Genomic DNA, 15600 nt, shown 5'->3' with positions numbered 1-15600 from the left:
TGTTGTTCTGCTTTCTTACTCCACTGCTGCCAAACCATTAAACCAAATTTCACTCAGGGTACATTCGTATAATTTATGTAAAAAGAAAATTGAGGTTAGTTGAAGATCCTCTTAAGATATGAGCCAATTTTGATTTTAAAATTAATTCGATTTGTTCATTGTATTGCCCTCTGGGTAAGTTTTTCCGTCACTAATGTGCAAATGAGATCCTAGATAGTCGAGACTAACTATAAACCAGAGAAATAACTTCGTGAACTACTACAAATTCATAAAAATACAGAAATTCATTTAAAAATTTTTCAGTTGTATCACTAAAAAGAAAATTCTGATCTACTAAAAATGTTTAATCGAACTGAAGGAAAATGTTGTAAAATGTTTAATTAAACACACACAAAAAGATACACACAATTAAGTATTTTACGATTTTAACTTTCTGAGCAAAAATTTCGAATTGTTTTGTTTCTAAATTTTGTTCAAAACGTTTCCTCCTCCTCCTCCTCCTCCTCCTCCTCCTCCTCCTCCTCCTCCTCCTCCTCCTCCTCCTCCTCCTCCTCCTCCTCCTCCTCCTCCTCCTCCTCCTCCTCCTCCTCCTCCTCCTCCTCCTCCTCCTCCTCCTCCTCCTCCTCCTCCTCCTCCTCCTCCTCCTCCTCCTCCTCCTCCTCCTCCTCCTCCTCCTCCTCCTCCTCCTCCTCCTCCTCCTCCTCCTCCTCCTCCTCCTCCTCCTCCTCCTCCTCCTCCTCCTCCTCCTCCTCCTCCTCCTCCTCCTCCTCCTCCTCCTCATCCTCCTCCTCCTCCTCCTCCTCCTCCTCATCCTCCTCCTCCTCCTCCTCCCTCTCTCTCTCTCTCTCTCTCTCTCTCTCTCTGTCTCTGTTTCTGTCAATGAAAATCTAATGTAGGAAACAATGCTTCTCTGTATCGATTAGATTTTTGGAAAATAGAACACTTCAGGCAATTTCAAAGCTCTCAAAACAGGAAAGATCAAATTTGAAAATGCAGAACTCTAGCAGAAAAATGTACTCCTCTCTATATTTGAGAGTTGTTTTTTGCAAACATTTTTTTGTATTTCATGTGAACTAAACAATGTAGTATTTTTCAATCTGCTAAGACGTGAAAAGGTTGTTTTCATGGAATGAACATCAAGTCAACCAAGTTCAGTTTTGAAAATTAAATATGGAAATATTATCTTAACATCTTTTACCTGTATTCCTTATGTTGTCAGTTCACATCGTTCAAACTGGCCTTCTTTAGCATAGTATAATACAAAAAATTGCGATATTAGAGTTTGAAGTTGAGATTTTTGAGGTTTATTGATCGCGTGATTGAAAAACTTAACACAAATGTTAATAAAACAATAAAAACAGTATTCACTTCTCTGTTTTTCATAATTGCACTTTCCGATGATCCTTTTTACACTCTGGGCGTTTTCGTAAATTGAGATACTAAATAAAATCACTTACTGCGACTTTGTTCAAATAAAAAAGAAGAGTTTTGAAAGATGAAAACAATTCTTTTCTTTTTCTTTTCTTATAAAAAAAATTAAAACATTACTTTCCTTAAAAATTCTGCGAAGAGTGAAAAACTGAAACAAAAAATAAACTGATGACCAGTTTTTATCAATAATAGTTACAAAGAGCCTTCTCTGACTGCCTTTAAAATTCCCTTTAGGCGAAATTAGGCAGAGTGCAAAAACTGTCAGAAATTTTAATATTTTGTTTAAATTACGTAATGTCTGCTACAAATTGCGGTTTCAAACACCCCTAAACAAGCTTTTATGTTTAATAAAAATAGCTGCTAACACAACTAAGAGATTAGGACAAACGAATTGTTTCATATCTTCGAACATCATAAAGACAAAGGTTTTAGCAAAAGTTTCTGAAAAGTTCATTTCAAATTTCAATGTCATTTCAAAAATTACAGATAAAATTGCCTCAAAAATTCCACGTCTAGTTTTCTCGATAAAACAAAACGTATATGAATGATGTTAAACAATTAGTAATTATGATTTTGAAAAATGTTGAATTTTTGCAGTCGGGATTTGTATTTGTGTCTGTGTGTGCGTGTGCCTGTGTGGTTGCACTTATAGCTGGCCGTTTTCGTAATTTATGCTGTGTCTGTTAACGTAAAAAATGAGTGTTAGTGTGAGAGAGTTAGTTGAGATGATAGAAACAAATGGAGTGCAAAAACAGCAAGAAAAAATTGGAAAACTTTTTATTGTTTTTACAAATTGCGGTCTGAAAATTGTTGGAACCAGAAACTTTGTTAACTAAAAAAAGCTGGCATTACAACAGCTAGATGTAAAAGAAATTGAATTGGTACATTATGCCCAAGAAACATCAAAAATGAAAATAATTCAATAAATTTCAAAAAGCTGATTTCAGTATTTAGTTTCAGTTTTACGTTTACCGATACAAGTGCCACAAGAATTCCATGCCTTGTTTTACATATAAAATAAATAGAACACAAATGAAGCGTTTGAAACATGGAGAATATCAATTGCCAAAAAAAAATCGTTTCTTTTGTCTTGGTTCTTTTTGCGTGTTTTTGTTTGCATGTATTACTGCGTTCAATTCTGCGTTTATCCATGTGATTGCATGTTTGTGTAACGTATGTGGCAAGTGCTTGCTCAAGGCTACCAACAAAGAGCATTCAAGGAAAACCTTTAGCGTTCCCTTACATGTTTGACTCAAGTAGAGGCAGAGTGTAAAAACAGCCAGAAATCTTATAAATTAGAGAAAATGAAAAAATCACTTGATTTTTGCTGCCAAATTGCGGTTTCCAGCATATTTCAAAACCAAATTTTTTGTTTGTTAGTCCAGCTGGTCGAGATATGCGACTTTTTAAAAAAATGAATTATCCAATAATGCTCATGAAACTGCAGAAATGATTTTTTTGGAATCCGGGTTTGTAATTGTGTTTTTCTGTGTGTGTGTGTGTGTGTGTGTGTGTGTGTGTGTGTGTGTGTGTGTGTGTGCGTGCACACTTGTGTGGGTGCATGTACGGGTGCACGTATTCAGTATGTGTGGTATTTGTGTTTACAAGAGAAATAGAGTATTAGTGTGGTAGAGTACATTCAGATGATAGAAGCAAATGGAGGCACATTTCAAAAACTGCCAGAAAAAAGAATAGAAAACTTATTTATTATTGCGTTTTGAAAATTGTTGGAAACAGATACTTTGTTTGTTAAAACTGGCTAGCCTCAAAATTGCTAGAAGTTTAATCAAAATTGGATCACCCCTTTATGCTCAAGAAAAATCAAAATTGAAGAAAATTTTGCAATAAATTTCAAAAAGTTAATTTCAGTTTTTAGTGTTCGTTTTACTATTACCGTTACAAGTGCAAAAGAAGTACTTGTAAAATTAGTAGGACATAAATGATCGATGCGAACCATGGGAGAAAATCAGGTGCCAGATAAAATGTAAAAAACTTGCCATGGCCCTTTTTGGTGTTTTTGTTTTTACGTATTTCTGAGTTCATTTATGCGTTTATGAATTTGGTTGCATGTATGTAACTATGCGGTGTTTGCTGGCTCGAGACTACTAAAAGGAAGCCACCAGGGACAGCCTTTAACGTTCTCTTACATGTTAGAGACATGTAGAGGCAGAGTGTAAAAACACCCAGAAATCATAAAAATTAGAAAAAATAGAAGAATCGCCTTTTCTTTGCTGCAAAATTGCAATTTTGATGATGTCTTAAAACAAAATTTTGTTTAATTAGTCCGGCCGCTGACGATCTGCGAGCATTTGAAAACAAAACGAATAATGCAATCATGCTCATGAAACGTCAGGAATGACAAAGTTTTTGGAAAAAATTCTAAAAAGTTGTTTCGAATTTTAACGTTGTTTTTCATGTACCGTTTTTATTGCCTCAAGAGGTCCATGCCCAGTCTTCCAAATAAAGCAAACAATACATAAATTAACTATGACGAACCATGAGTAGATAGGAGTTTCCAAAAAAAAATTTAATTTCTTTTTTTTTAATCCGGGTTTGTAATTGTGTTTGTGTGTGTGTGTCTGTGTGTCTGTGTGTGTGGGTGTATGTGTGTGTGTGTGTGTGTGTGTGTGTGTGCACGTGTGTGTGTGTGTGTGTGTGTGTGTGTGTGTGTATAGGTATATTTGAGTGCGCACTGGTTTTACTTCGAGAAATTAATTCTTTTCTATATACTTCATCCCATTTGTTTTTGCAGTTATTATAATTTTGCTCAATTATTTTGAAGCATAGTCTTTGCAGTTTTGTTCATGTTTTGGTGGTAATTGTCGTTCATCAATGGAAAGGTTGTGAAATTTGGGCTAAACAACACTGTTAAAGCACCATGAAAGATTACTTTTTACTTTTTTTTTTGGAAAAAATGAGTTTTTTTAAAACGGTAACCAGGAAATAATGATGTTAACTCGAAAAAAATTTCAAAAATCGAGTTGCTTTTTTTCCTCTAATTGATGAAAACAATTGTCCTAGTTGTCTGAAATCAAAACCATAATATTAATAATTTTCAAGCGAACCTAGTTTTCAAAGGTATTCAGTAATTATCTCTTCTGAAAAGCAATGAAAAGAGTGATTTAAAAGTAAATAGTCCATTTGACGTTTCTTCTTTAATTGGTTTTTTGTCTTCGTTGTATTAAAATATTAACGAGCGATATTTTTGATTTTTTTTTCAATTTAATTAGCTTGTGGACTGATTGTACTATCGTGTCCTCCAAAGTTCATGTTGGGAATTTCTGTCCAAATCACAGTACTAGGCGAGCCTTCTTGTTTGTCTAATACCATATCTCTCCTAGAAATGTTATCCATTATTTTTGGAGCTCAACCAATACTACTTTAAAAGCACATTCATTTGTTTGAGCATTAAAAATTTGACTCAGTTATTCACTTTAATGTTTGCACATCAAGGTTTATTGACCAGACCTTGCTAATAAAATCGAACCATTAAGTAAATTTTCCCTCAAACGTTTTCCTTTTCTTTGATTTTTATAATGCGGCGCAGTTGTTATCAAACGAGTTTCAAGCTTTTGTTTTCTCTATAAAGCCCTCAGATGTCGTTTTTTGTTGTCTTTTGTGACGAACAATAAGGTGAGATTTTTATTCATAAGGCAATTTTCAATTGGAGTTGGCCAGTCCTGAAAAATTGTGTAATTTTTGAAATTCTGGTAAAATTTTTTAAAAGCAAGACTTTTGCTTGAGGTCTGGTTTCATTTGTTCATAGTAAAAATGGAACTCCCGACAGAACAACATTTCTTTACCGGGTGTGACTAAACTCATGTTTGTTTTTGCTCAAACAATAGCTTCTTTTTAGCCTGATATAAGGTGAGACTAGCCATAAAAATTTACATATGCCAATACAAAGGTGAGTTAATTATTCGCACAAATAATCAAATGGCGGGTGGGGGACTCCCAGAATGGGAAAAAAATCAAAGGAATTAATCGGGAGATTCTTTGCGTTTCCTATTTGTTATGCGCCAAAAAATTTTCAGTAGAAAATACTATGTTTCCCATTTCCAACAGCAAAAAGATTTGATCTGAAAACTTTTTCTGAATTCGACGCTTATAAAAAATTTTAGTGTTACTGAAATTTTATATAAGCGTCGGATAAGCGTGGGAAATTTTGTGTAAGATTTTGTATAAACGTGTTACTGAGAGATTCAGTGTTACTAGAGATAAAAATAATTAGTATCCATGTTAACCATAGTTGGGTGGTTCAAAAACAAGATTTGAAAAAAAGTCAGTAAATAATCTCTTGTTTTATAATATAAATCCTCTGGAATAGACATTAAAGTTTTATTTCAGAACCCGTTTTCTTTTTTTCTAGATTTTTGGTGGACATAGTTTCATTATTGAACAAACAGTTTCATTATTGAACAAATCCATAACTGCTGTTAGACAGAACCAATAATAAAATACATGGTTATAGTTAAGATTTGGCAATTTTGCTCAAGTCTTGGCTAAGACTTTCAATAGTGCTGTGCAAGTAATGGTGAAGACTTGAAAAGTCTTGGGCCAACTATTGAGCATAGTTTTTATTGTTGGTTTGCTTTTCCACCTCCGCTAAGTTCACTTGATAGACAGTGAAAAAAACAAGCCACAATTATGGCCACTTTTTCCTGCCCAATGAAAAAATTTGGTTTCGTAGTGAATATTTGTTATATATTTTAATTTGGTAAGTCCTCAATTCGGAAATTGCTTGGTAAGATTAATAAATTTTTCGTAAAAAATTTGAACCGATTTTTGGTAATTCTGAAATATAATAATGGTTAATAATTTCTCCTTAAAACTCTACTCTGTTTATTAACAGAGCAATAATTATGACTTGTCAAGTCTTGGTAAAGAGTTGACTGAAGACTTGCAAAGTCTTGGTTTAGAATTGACTCAGAATTGACAAGTCTTAATGATTTCACAAGCCTTAAGACTTGAGATAAAAGGTCATCAGTACTGATTTGTCAATTCAAGAAAGACGTGTATTTTACGTGAAAAGTACTGATCAAGACCTGATACTCGTTCCGGTAGGTTGTCGTGATTTTGAATCATCACGCACAAAATTAAATTTTTTTCTGAAAAACTACCCCAGTCAAAAAGTAATTCCAAATTTGCAACTATTTTAAAAACTTTTGCCCGATAATGCCAAATTTAAAAAAAATTTGCAAATTATCTCTTTGCAAGGCCTAGTTTGCAAAGTTTTGCAAAATCAGGTTGAGTGAGCATAAATTTGAGAGCGTTCGGCGGAGTTCGTTTCCGTCCAGCTCTGCTTAAATTAAAATTTGGTTTAGTTTCCTATCCATTTGTCGGAGATTGTTTAAATCAATGTATAAAATACACCGCCTAAGAGATATGTGTGATAAAAATCACTCTACAGTTCGATCTTCTAACGATAACGCACAAAAATTCATACCTTTTTGCAAATTTTTGTAAAAGAAGTGCATTATGTGACAAAATTTGCAAATCTGTTCATAAATAATTGCAAATTTGACATTATATTTAGACTAGGGTAGGGCGCATATTTGACTAAGTTATAAAACGAGCCTCTTTATAAACTTACATAGAACTGTCTAATCTTTTTGAGTTTCTTTTTTAACCGAATAAAAATATCAAACCAGTTTTGCGAAATTCTGGAATGACAATTACCTACAAAATTATCTGTCAATTCCTATAATGAGAAAAAATTGAAAGTTTTGTGAGAATTTTAGAAATGCGTTTCAGCTTTCTGAAGATTTCTCCTCGTTATTCTTTCTTTTCTTTTGTTTATATTATTATCAAACCGAGCTCTAAATTCAACAATAATCAATTCTGGGAATTACGGACGGCAAAGTGAACAAATCGAAATTTACCAGGGTAAAATAGGGTCTATGGGCGTTGCAACTTGGTACCACTCTAGACAAATTTATCTTGCAACTCCCAAATGAGAGTCATAACAACCGGTTTGTTCACAAGTCGAGTATGATCAAACCCTAATTTTTACAAGAAAGTTTTCAGCATAATTTTAAGCATAACAAACAGCCTAGCCAGTCTCAGCATGAACAAACTAAAAATACAAATTACCTTGCAATCATGCTTGTTATCAATCCATTGTTAATGCTTGTCAAATTGAAGACATTTAAACTGGAACTTGATACTATAAACAGTCCGGTTCAATTTATACTTGTTGCCTCCAGGGATTAAATTTTGTTCATATGCCTACTGCCTAATTGTAAACAAATAAGTCGCATATCGTGTCGGGCTTTTTACCCTGGGCATAAAGTCTAAGAAACTTCGACTTCGTTTAAAGGAGATAAATAAACAAATTTGTTTAGTTTCACCTCAAATTTGATAAACATCCCGGGTGATATACCCGGTCATTTTGCGCGGTCAATTTAACGGGTTACATTTCTGCTTGTGTTTTGCAATGATTTTGGTGAAACCTTTACTCCCCTGGACTGCATGTCAGGTCTTGATAATTGCTGATTCACAGAAAATTAAAGTCTTGGAACTTTAATGCATTAGAGCGCTGATCATGTCATTTTTGTTAGAATGGGCAGCTTAAATGAAGTCTTAAGTCTCGGAAAGTCTTGAGTTAAAATATGAGCGCAACTTGGAATGTTATGAGCCAAACCAAAATCATACCAAGTTGCGCTCATATTTTAACTCAAGACTTTCGAGACTTAGCCAAACCAAAATTTTTATGTTCAAAATATTTTGTCTTCGACAGGAATGGATATAATCCAAAACGCTAGTTTCTACGTTGTTTCAAAAAAGGGCCAATACTACGGAATTCTGGGACATCTTTGAATTCAAATTGAGCATTAAATAAGATTTTGAAATTTTACTATACATAAATTTTTTAAAAAAAATGTAATTGATACCTATTTCTAGCAAAAAATTCTGTGAATTGTTTTGGAATTTATGGTGCATATTAAATTCATCTAATTTTTCCCTAATTCTCTTTATGTTTGCAAAATTTCGCATAGTTTTTGTTGACCCGCGTTGCCATTTCTTAGTAACCATACTAAGATCATATATGATGCAATACAAATCATCAACTATATCTACGATGTATGATCTTAATAAGATTTCCATTTTTTCATATATGACCTTGTATGATTTTCAAGAAATCATAAAAGATCGTTGTTTTAAGCAAAACAATGATTCATCTAAAAGCACTCTAGCAAAAATGCAGTTTCATTCATGACAATTATGCCATAATTTCAGGTTGTGCGTGAACGTTTTTTGTGGATCAAGTTATGCACCTGTTTTCGGGCCTTTGTTTGGGACTTTAGTCAAACTTTTTGGCTCACCTGCCTTTTCAGATTAGAAAAACCCAGAATGCCGAACCGTAAGAACTAAAACGCGAAAAATCCAGATGCCGTTTTTGAGAGTAGGTGCTGAATTTGAGGGAAGAATCAACTGAAAAAAATAATTATTTTACACCTGATTTACTCTCATTTTAGATTACTTTATGAACGATTTTAAATAGCTTTGATGTGTTTCCTAATATACCTGCTGCATGACAAGGTTGTCGATGTCTACACGCATAAATTTTGCAACTATATTAAATCCAAAGAGACCATCTTCTTACAAATTTTAGGACAGTCAAACTAAGATATGGAAAGCCGATATTTTTAATATGGTAGCCATCTTTTAATCATATTAATCCTTTCCAAATTTGATTGTTTTTAAACTAGAAGGATAACATTTTATGTAGTACGATCATGGAGAAAAAAGCAAGAATTAAAGTTTCAACCGTTGTTTAGCTTTCTTGCCAAAGTGTATACAAATCGGCCTTCAACGGGTATCTAAAGACCCTGTCGTAATCTCTTAGAATACAGTTTTATTGCGGTGTGAAGATTAGTTTACAAATTGAGTGTGACCTCGCTGGCGGAATAGCTTAATATAAATAAGAGAATAGTGGTCGGAACTAAAAAAGAATAGAATAATATTGTTTTGAAAGAAAATTCAACAAAGATTAAGACTAATTTCTTCAGAAGTGGGAACAGAAACGTTAACTGAATATATGACTGCAGTGAACAACTCTAAGTTGACTTGCCTTTTTTGAAACAGAACTTACTATGAGTTTTAGTGTGGCATTCAGTTCCAATCAAATTAGTAAGGAATTATTTTGCACATTCATACTTTTACCCTGGTTACATTATATCTACAAAAATGACTGTCTATGTTAGCTAATAATACAAGAATTGTTAAAAATGTAATTCCAATTTTTTGTTTCGCATTTTAAACATGTGTTTAATGAATTTATTTAGAGTTTCAATGGAAATAATTAATCTTCATCGGAAGCTAAATTTTGTGGGACGTTTTGTACTTCCCAGACGGACACAGTCACCAGGCGGAGTTTAACAGGGCTATAATCTGTTTCAAATAGCAAAATTGGGTCTGTACGAGTGAGGAGACTTACTGAATATAAAAGCATTCGGTTTCTTGCTTAGCCGATAAGTTCAGTTTGAACATCGTTAACGAATAAGTTGGTCCCCTCTGTCGAGTCATTTGGAGAAAAAATTATTGATTGAAACTATTGATTCAAGTTAGAGAGCACTTTTACTTGATTATCGTTTCATGTGGCTCATAAAGAGAGGTTACTGCAGTCTAATCTTTCGGCTCGGGGTCTTGAGGTTAAGTTTCGGGAAGTGGATGCTGTAGGTGGTGCTGGATATACATCAAGTGGCTTTAATCTCGCCAGGAATAATCTGTTTTTTTTGTAGGCAAAATTGCTTTCGAGCGACTAGAGGAAACCTAGATCTCATTAACGTGCCTTCTCTGCTTGCTTTATTTGCCATCCCCTCTTCAGTTGGACTTCGCGCTTATGAAGGTATTTTTCAAACACAGAGGCTACTTGTTGTTGTTGTTGTTGTTGTTGTTGTTGTTGTTGTTGTGTTGTTGTTGTTGTTGTTGTTGTTGTTGTTGTTGTTGTTGTTGTTGTTGTTGTTGTTGTTGTTGATGTTGTTGTTGTTGTTGTTGTTGTTGTTGTTGTTGTTGTTGTTGTTGTTGTTGTTGTTTTTTGTTGTTGCTGTTGTTGTTGTTGTTGTTGTTGTTGTTGTTGTTGTTGTTGTTGATTTTGTTGTTGTTGTTGTTGTTGTTGTTGTTGTTGTTGTTGTTGTTGTTGATGTTGTTGTTGTTGTCGTGTAAAAACCTTCCAAAATGATTCCAATGTTAATCTTTTTGACGAGCATCTTTCTAGTTTGGCTTCAGTTTCGCTGTATGATCTTGCGAATTTTTGTAGTGACATTGAAACGTGGCCCGCCGTGTTTTGCTGGCTCCTCTTTTTACAGGCGTTTCTTGAAGCTTCGCTATCGGAGATATCCTCACGAAATCACTCCTCTCTTCTGGCTCCCAGTCTGAGTAGGGTAGAAAATCGTGAGCCTTAACTGCGTCTTGATGTATTACGAAGTCAAGAATTTTTAATTCAAATGGTGCTCTAATTATATCGTTTAGAGGAATATTCTGTTTTATACCAATATGGGATTTCAGGGGCAAAATGTTTGTTGTTCTTTATTTAAAATTTTCATCCGGTATACTATAGCTGATAATTTTTTTCTAATTGAAATGCAGCTATATATTCATTAATCAGCGCTTTTTAGACTTCTTGGAAATTCAAAGCGTCTTTTTATAGTTATAGTTAATCTTTCTACTAAAGCAATTGCTTCATGATCAAGTTTAAGTTTTTGTGTCTAATATGTTTCAGTTACAATAAGTTTTTTCCTCACGACAAATCAGACAACGTTTTTGGTCTAATCTTCCAGATTTTGAAATTCGTTGGAGCTTAAATTTTTTAAAGTAGTTTTTGTAGATTCGGGCTGTTTAAATTTTAAAAAAAAATTCAATGTTTCAATAATTTAAGAAACTGACAGAATATGCAAAATAATAGTCTTCATCTGATTTCTGATCATAGAAATAGAACTAAAAATTTTATTTTATTTCTGTTGAATAGGAACTAAAGATCTTTTAGTGGCCATGCACGAATGAGTGCTTGAAGACTATTAACAATGTTCAATGATCAAAATATAAAGACCATTCGAAGAATTTGCGGTGTATATAATTTTGGGCAAATGGGCATACTTCAATAAATTCAATCACATTTATTCGTATTTGTTTTCGTTTTTCCGTCACAGTGTGGTTCTGCTTTGATTATTTCCAAATAAAATTTAATTACTTCTTCTTCTGGTTGCATCCTCATTTCAGCAACGTGTTCTTATTTTTCAGTAAATGTCTTATTTTCTTTGCAAAATTTGTCAAATCTGTCAATCAGAGTCTTCGGTGATAAGAAATCATCTCCCGCTAGTCACAAATGTCCTAATCTACCGAGTATTAAGCTCTTGTCAGGTTTAGATATTGATGTCAAATTTGTCATAACAATACTTTAATCCGCAAAACTCAGTCTGCATGTGTTGAAAATAATTGAAAAAGGAATTAGATACACGTGGGTACAGACTGTCTGAACTTTTTTCCAGAAAATTCGAATATGCTTGAGAACTATTAGTTTGTTAATTTTTAACGATTGTTGACCTGTTTTAGAACGTGTTATGGACTACTTCCTTCTACGCAATTGAACAAACAAGACATTTTCAAAAATTTTACTAGGATCAATCATTATTGAAGTTCACAAAATAATGTTATTATAGGACACTTTTGTGTTCAAAATCTTCAAAAGAATGAAGATAATTTGTTCAAGTAAACGCTTTGACCTGTTTTAGAAAGTGTTGTAAGTTAATTCCTTCTATTTAGTTGAACAGACAAGACATTTTCAAATATTTTTATGATCAATTAATATTAAAATTCACAATCTAAGTTTATTCAGGGACATTTTAATTTCGGACCCTTCACAAGAACAAAATTAAAGCTTCCAGGTAAATACGTGTTACAGTTTATGTTACAATATGTTTCATTGAGCGGAAAAAAACGAAAAAATAAATCTACTATTCACTTATTGTGTACCAGTGTTTTGAACTTATCTTTATCACTACTTGTTTGCTATATCATAGAGAAAGTTTGTTCACTTGTGTGTTAAAATGGTTTATCTGTTTTTGCTTTTGCTAATATTGTGAATTTGAGATTGATCATCTCCAACACATGAATGAATATATACGTAATGTAAGATTTTAGTGATATACCCAGAGCAGTTGGTGATATTATCCAGTATTTATTTCTAAATGTATTTAAGTTACCAGATTTGGGTGAAAACTTAAAAAAAAATTAAAGGAGAGTACAGTCTTAGGCTAAATTATTTTTGGCTAATTACAAATCGTGATTGAGTATTAGTAAATATATGAATACAGCGCGTTAGGTGACGAGTGCCGCGCGTAAATGCTCAGAGTAATTAAAGATATAGGATCTGAGGCTATTGTCATTTAGGCTGTGCATCACCCTGATGGTTGTGTGCTCGCTTCCTATCTTTACCATTACTGGTTTCTGGGACGATTCAGCTATATATTTATGATTATCTGGAAAGGGTAAAAAAATTTCGCTTATTTTTGTCTCTGTATGTATTATCATTAAAGTGAAAATTTAATGCGTGACACATAAGAATTAGCGTAATTAGGATATCATTCTCGATCGAGGTTTGGTTCTGAATTTTTGTAAGAAATGCGGTGAAAAGAAAGTTTTCACCGCGTTTCGCTTACATTTTTTTGCGGTGAATGGCGGTGAATTTTTTATTTTCACCAGGTTCTCGGTATCTTTACAAAAAAGAAACTTCCATACACGGCTTCGAACCTCTCACCTCCTGAATGTCTTCACCTTTTTATTTCACTGCTCCAACTTTCACTTACGTCTCTAAATTTTCTTGTGATTTTAAATCAGATTCAATAAACGTTGGAGAACAAATTCGGTGAATTTTTGAATGAAATGCGGAGAATTCCGCGGTGAAGTTTTGTACGATAGGCGGTGAATTATTTTTTTTCACCGCATACACAGAATTTCTTACAATAATTTGCCACAAAACCTGATATGCTGATTTTTTTTAAGAAATGCGATGAATTTTGCGGTGAATTTTTGTAAGAAGTGCGTTGAAATGCGGGAAATATTTTTTTCACCACATTCACCGCAATCAACACATTTCTTATAAAAATTCACTCAAAAACCTCGAACGCGGATGAAATTGGTGAAGTCAACATATTTTTGAAATGTTAATATGTTAAATTTGATTTCGCAGTTTGATAGGGCTTGATTGGCACGATTCACATTGTGTATAAAATTATTTTTATTTTTACCTGAAAATGAAATTGATTAATTCAAAATAAAAATTTTTTTGACGGGAATTTTTTTGTTCAATTTGTTTTGCATTTAGCACGAATGCACTATATTTTGAAAACGTTCTAGCACTTAGATCATTTCAACAATAAATCAGAAACAATATTTTCTGATTTTGTTGACAGTAAAAATTCTGTTCATCGCAGTGTTACTTGTTTATCTCTTTATTGTTAGATTTTTCCCTGAGTATTGGCGTTAAAACCATAAAATTACGTCTGGAGTGTCTCAATAAAAATGATTGATTATAGGGAGAAGCTTTGCTTTAATCACCTGTTTCGCAATCAGTCTGTGACCGAATACGGCGGGATAAAAAGAGGTGTTCGAAGTCCAACAAAATAAATTGACAAAACTATTCGATGTCTCTTCTCCATAATTGGATTAATCTAATTTAAATAAAATTTTGGTGACTGCCATTCTGATCATAGTCCACCGATATTGATAAACATAACATTTCTGTTTATTTTGACCACTTTCCTCATTTTCCGCCGCAGCAGAAAAGAACTGTTCGTGATTTTCATGGAAAAGTTTAATTTGAGGTCGAATAGAATATTTTTCGTGATTATAACGACATTTCAGACTTGAAAATTCGATTTTAGGTTCGCGTAGTGAAAAAAATTACCCCAAAGCTGAGATACAATTATTTCTGATCATGGGTTTCTTGCCATTAAATTTGTGCATCGATCTGGCGACATATTGTTCAATTATTAACCTGAATAATATCATCCCCAGAGCCGTGAAAATAATTAAAGGAAAGAGGAGAAGAAACAACCCGGATCCTTGTTCCTTGTATTTTGGCAATAATTGCAGAACACCCTCCCTGCAAGCACTCTTACTCAGCATATATTTGTATTGCAAATTAATTCACTCGCCAGACAATACTCGACAAAATCACAGAATAGTCTAGACAAGGTGAAAAGGTCTACTGGGATTTTGCTCTACCCCAACTTGGCCCAAATTTGACATTTTTTGATCACTTGGGACTAAACTAACAAAGGCACATTTTGTTCACAATCTATACCGCCTTCTCTCTTCTTTTTCTCTCTATCTACACCAAGTAAGTCTGCTCTCTCAAATAAAAACTCAGCTACCCACCCTTGGTTGCAACCCCCCACCCCCCCCCCCCCCTCCTTGCTTACTTCATTTTTTTCTACCTCTGAAAATAACAGATATTCATTATAATACTCCTCTCAAAGATAGTCCCCTGAATGGGACGTAGTCATTACCTGCTTTTAAAAAATTATTGCTGTACATAACAGCTACAAAATGCGAGGAGGCATCTTTTCATTGTCACATTAAAGCTAACACATCTTCAATCTCTCAAATCCCTCCCCGAGAAAAACAGGTACGTTCACTTAAAGAATATTGACACTACCTCCCCCTCCCCCCGCCCCTATCTGCGCACACCGCCTTGCAAGTAGCCCACAAAGAGGTAATTTGGAGGTGAGAGGGTGAAAATTCTATGAGACTATCAATCGAAGGTCGTCTTTATATCGCCCCTTTTCTTCCCTTTCTTTCCTTTCTAATTGGATGGATTAGATCCCCCTTTTCCCCACTTGTCCAGTGTAAAATTAACGCATTCATTATTCAACCCACTTCATAACACACTTTCTTTAATTCCATATTTCCCCAAAAACACTTCTTTCTCTATTCTTTTCTGTCCTTGGGTTTTTTGTTTTTGCTAAACAAAGCCTGTTTGCCTCGTTTTAACCAACTCAACGCCCCAATGAAAAGCACTTGAAGAGTCTCCGACATATTAAACATGTACTGAACATTGAACTTTATTAATATTTCATAAATATTAGTGAACAGACAACAGTTCAAAGTTCTTTCTCAGTTTTGAAAAGTTTCTCTCACGAAATTACAAGGAGAAAAATATCAACT

The 15600-nt window shown here is 33.8% G+C and overlaps 1 protein-coding gene across 3 annotated transcripts in view; it reads left to right on the top strand.

The window, feature by feature from the left end:
- LOC142345786 (uncharacterized) overlaps positions 1–15600 on the top strand; it is a 147432-nt gene that overhangs the window by 22434 nt on the left and 109398 nt on the right. Inside the window, exon 1 of one of the 3 annotated variants that reach the window (XM_075398147.1) lies at positions 5236–5298. The exons of 1 other annotated variant lie outside the window; for it this stretch is intronic. The gene's annotated coding sequence lies outside the window, so the exon portion shown is untranslated. Of the gene's footprint in view, positions 1–5235; positions 5299–12864; positions 12921–15600 lie in introns of those variants that run through there. One more of the 3 variants, XM_075398156.1, reaches the window with a different exon arrangement.

This window comes from Convolutriloba macropyga, chromosome 1 (genome assembly GCF_964194025.1).
Source record: "Convolutriloba macropyga chromosome 1, txConMacr16.3, whole genome shotgun sequence".
NCBI lineage: Eukaryota > Metazoa > Xenacoelomorpha > Acoela > Convolutidae > Convolutriloba > Convolutriloba macropyga.
Note: the sequence above shows the minus strand (reverse complement) of the source record. Positions and strands in the feature narration are given on the sequence as shown.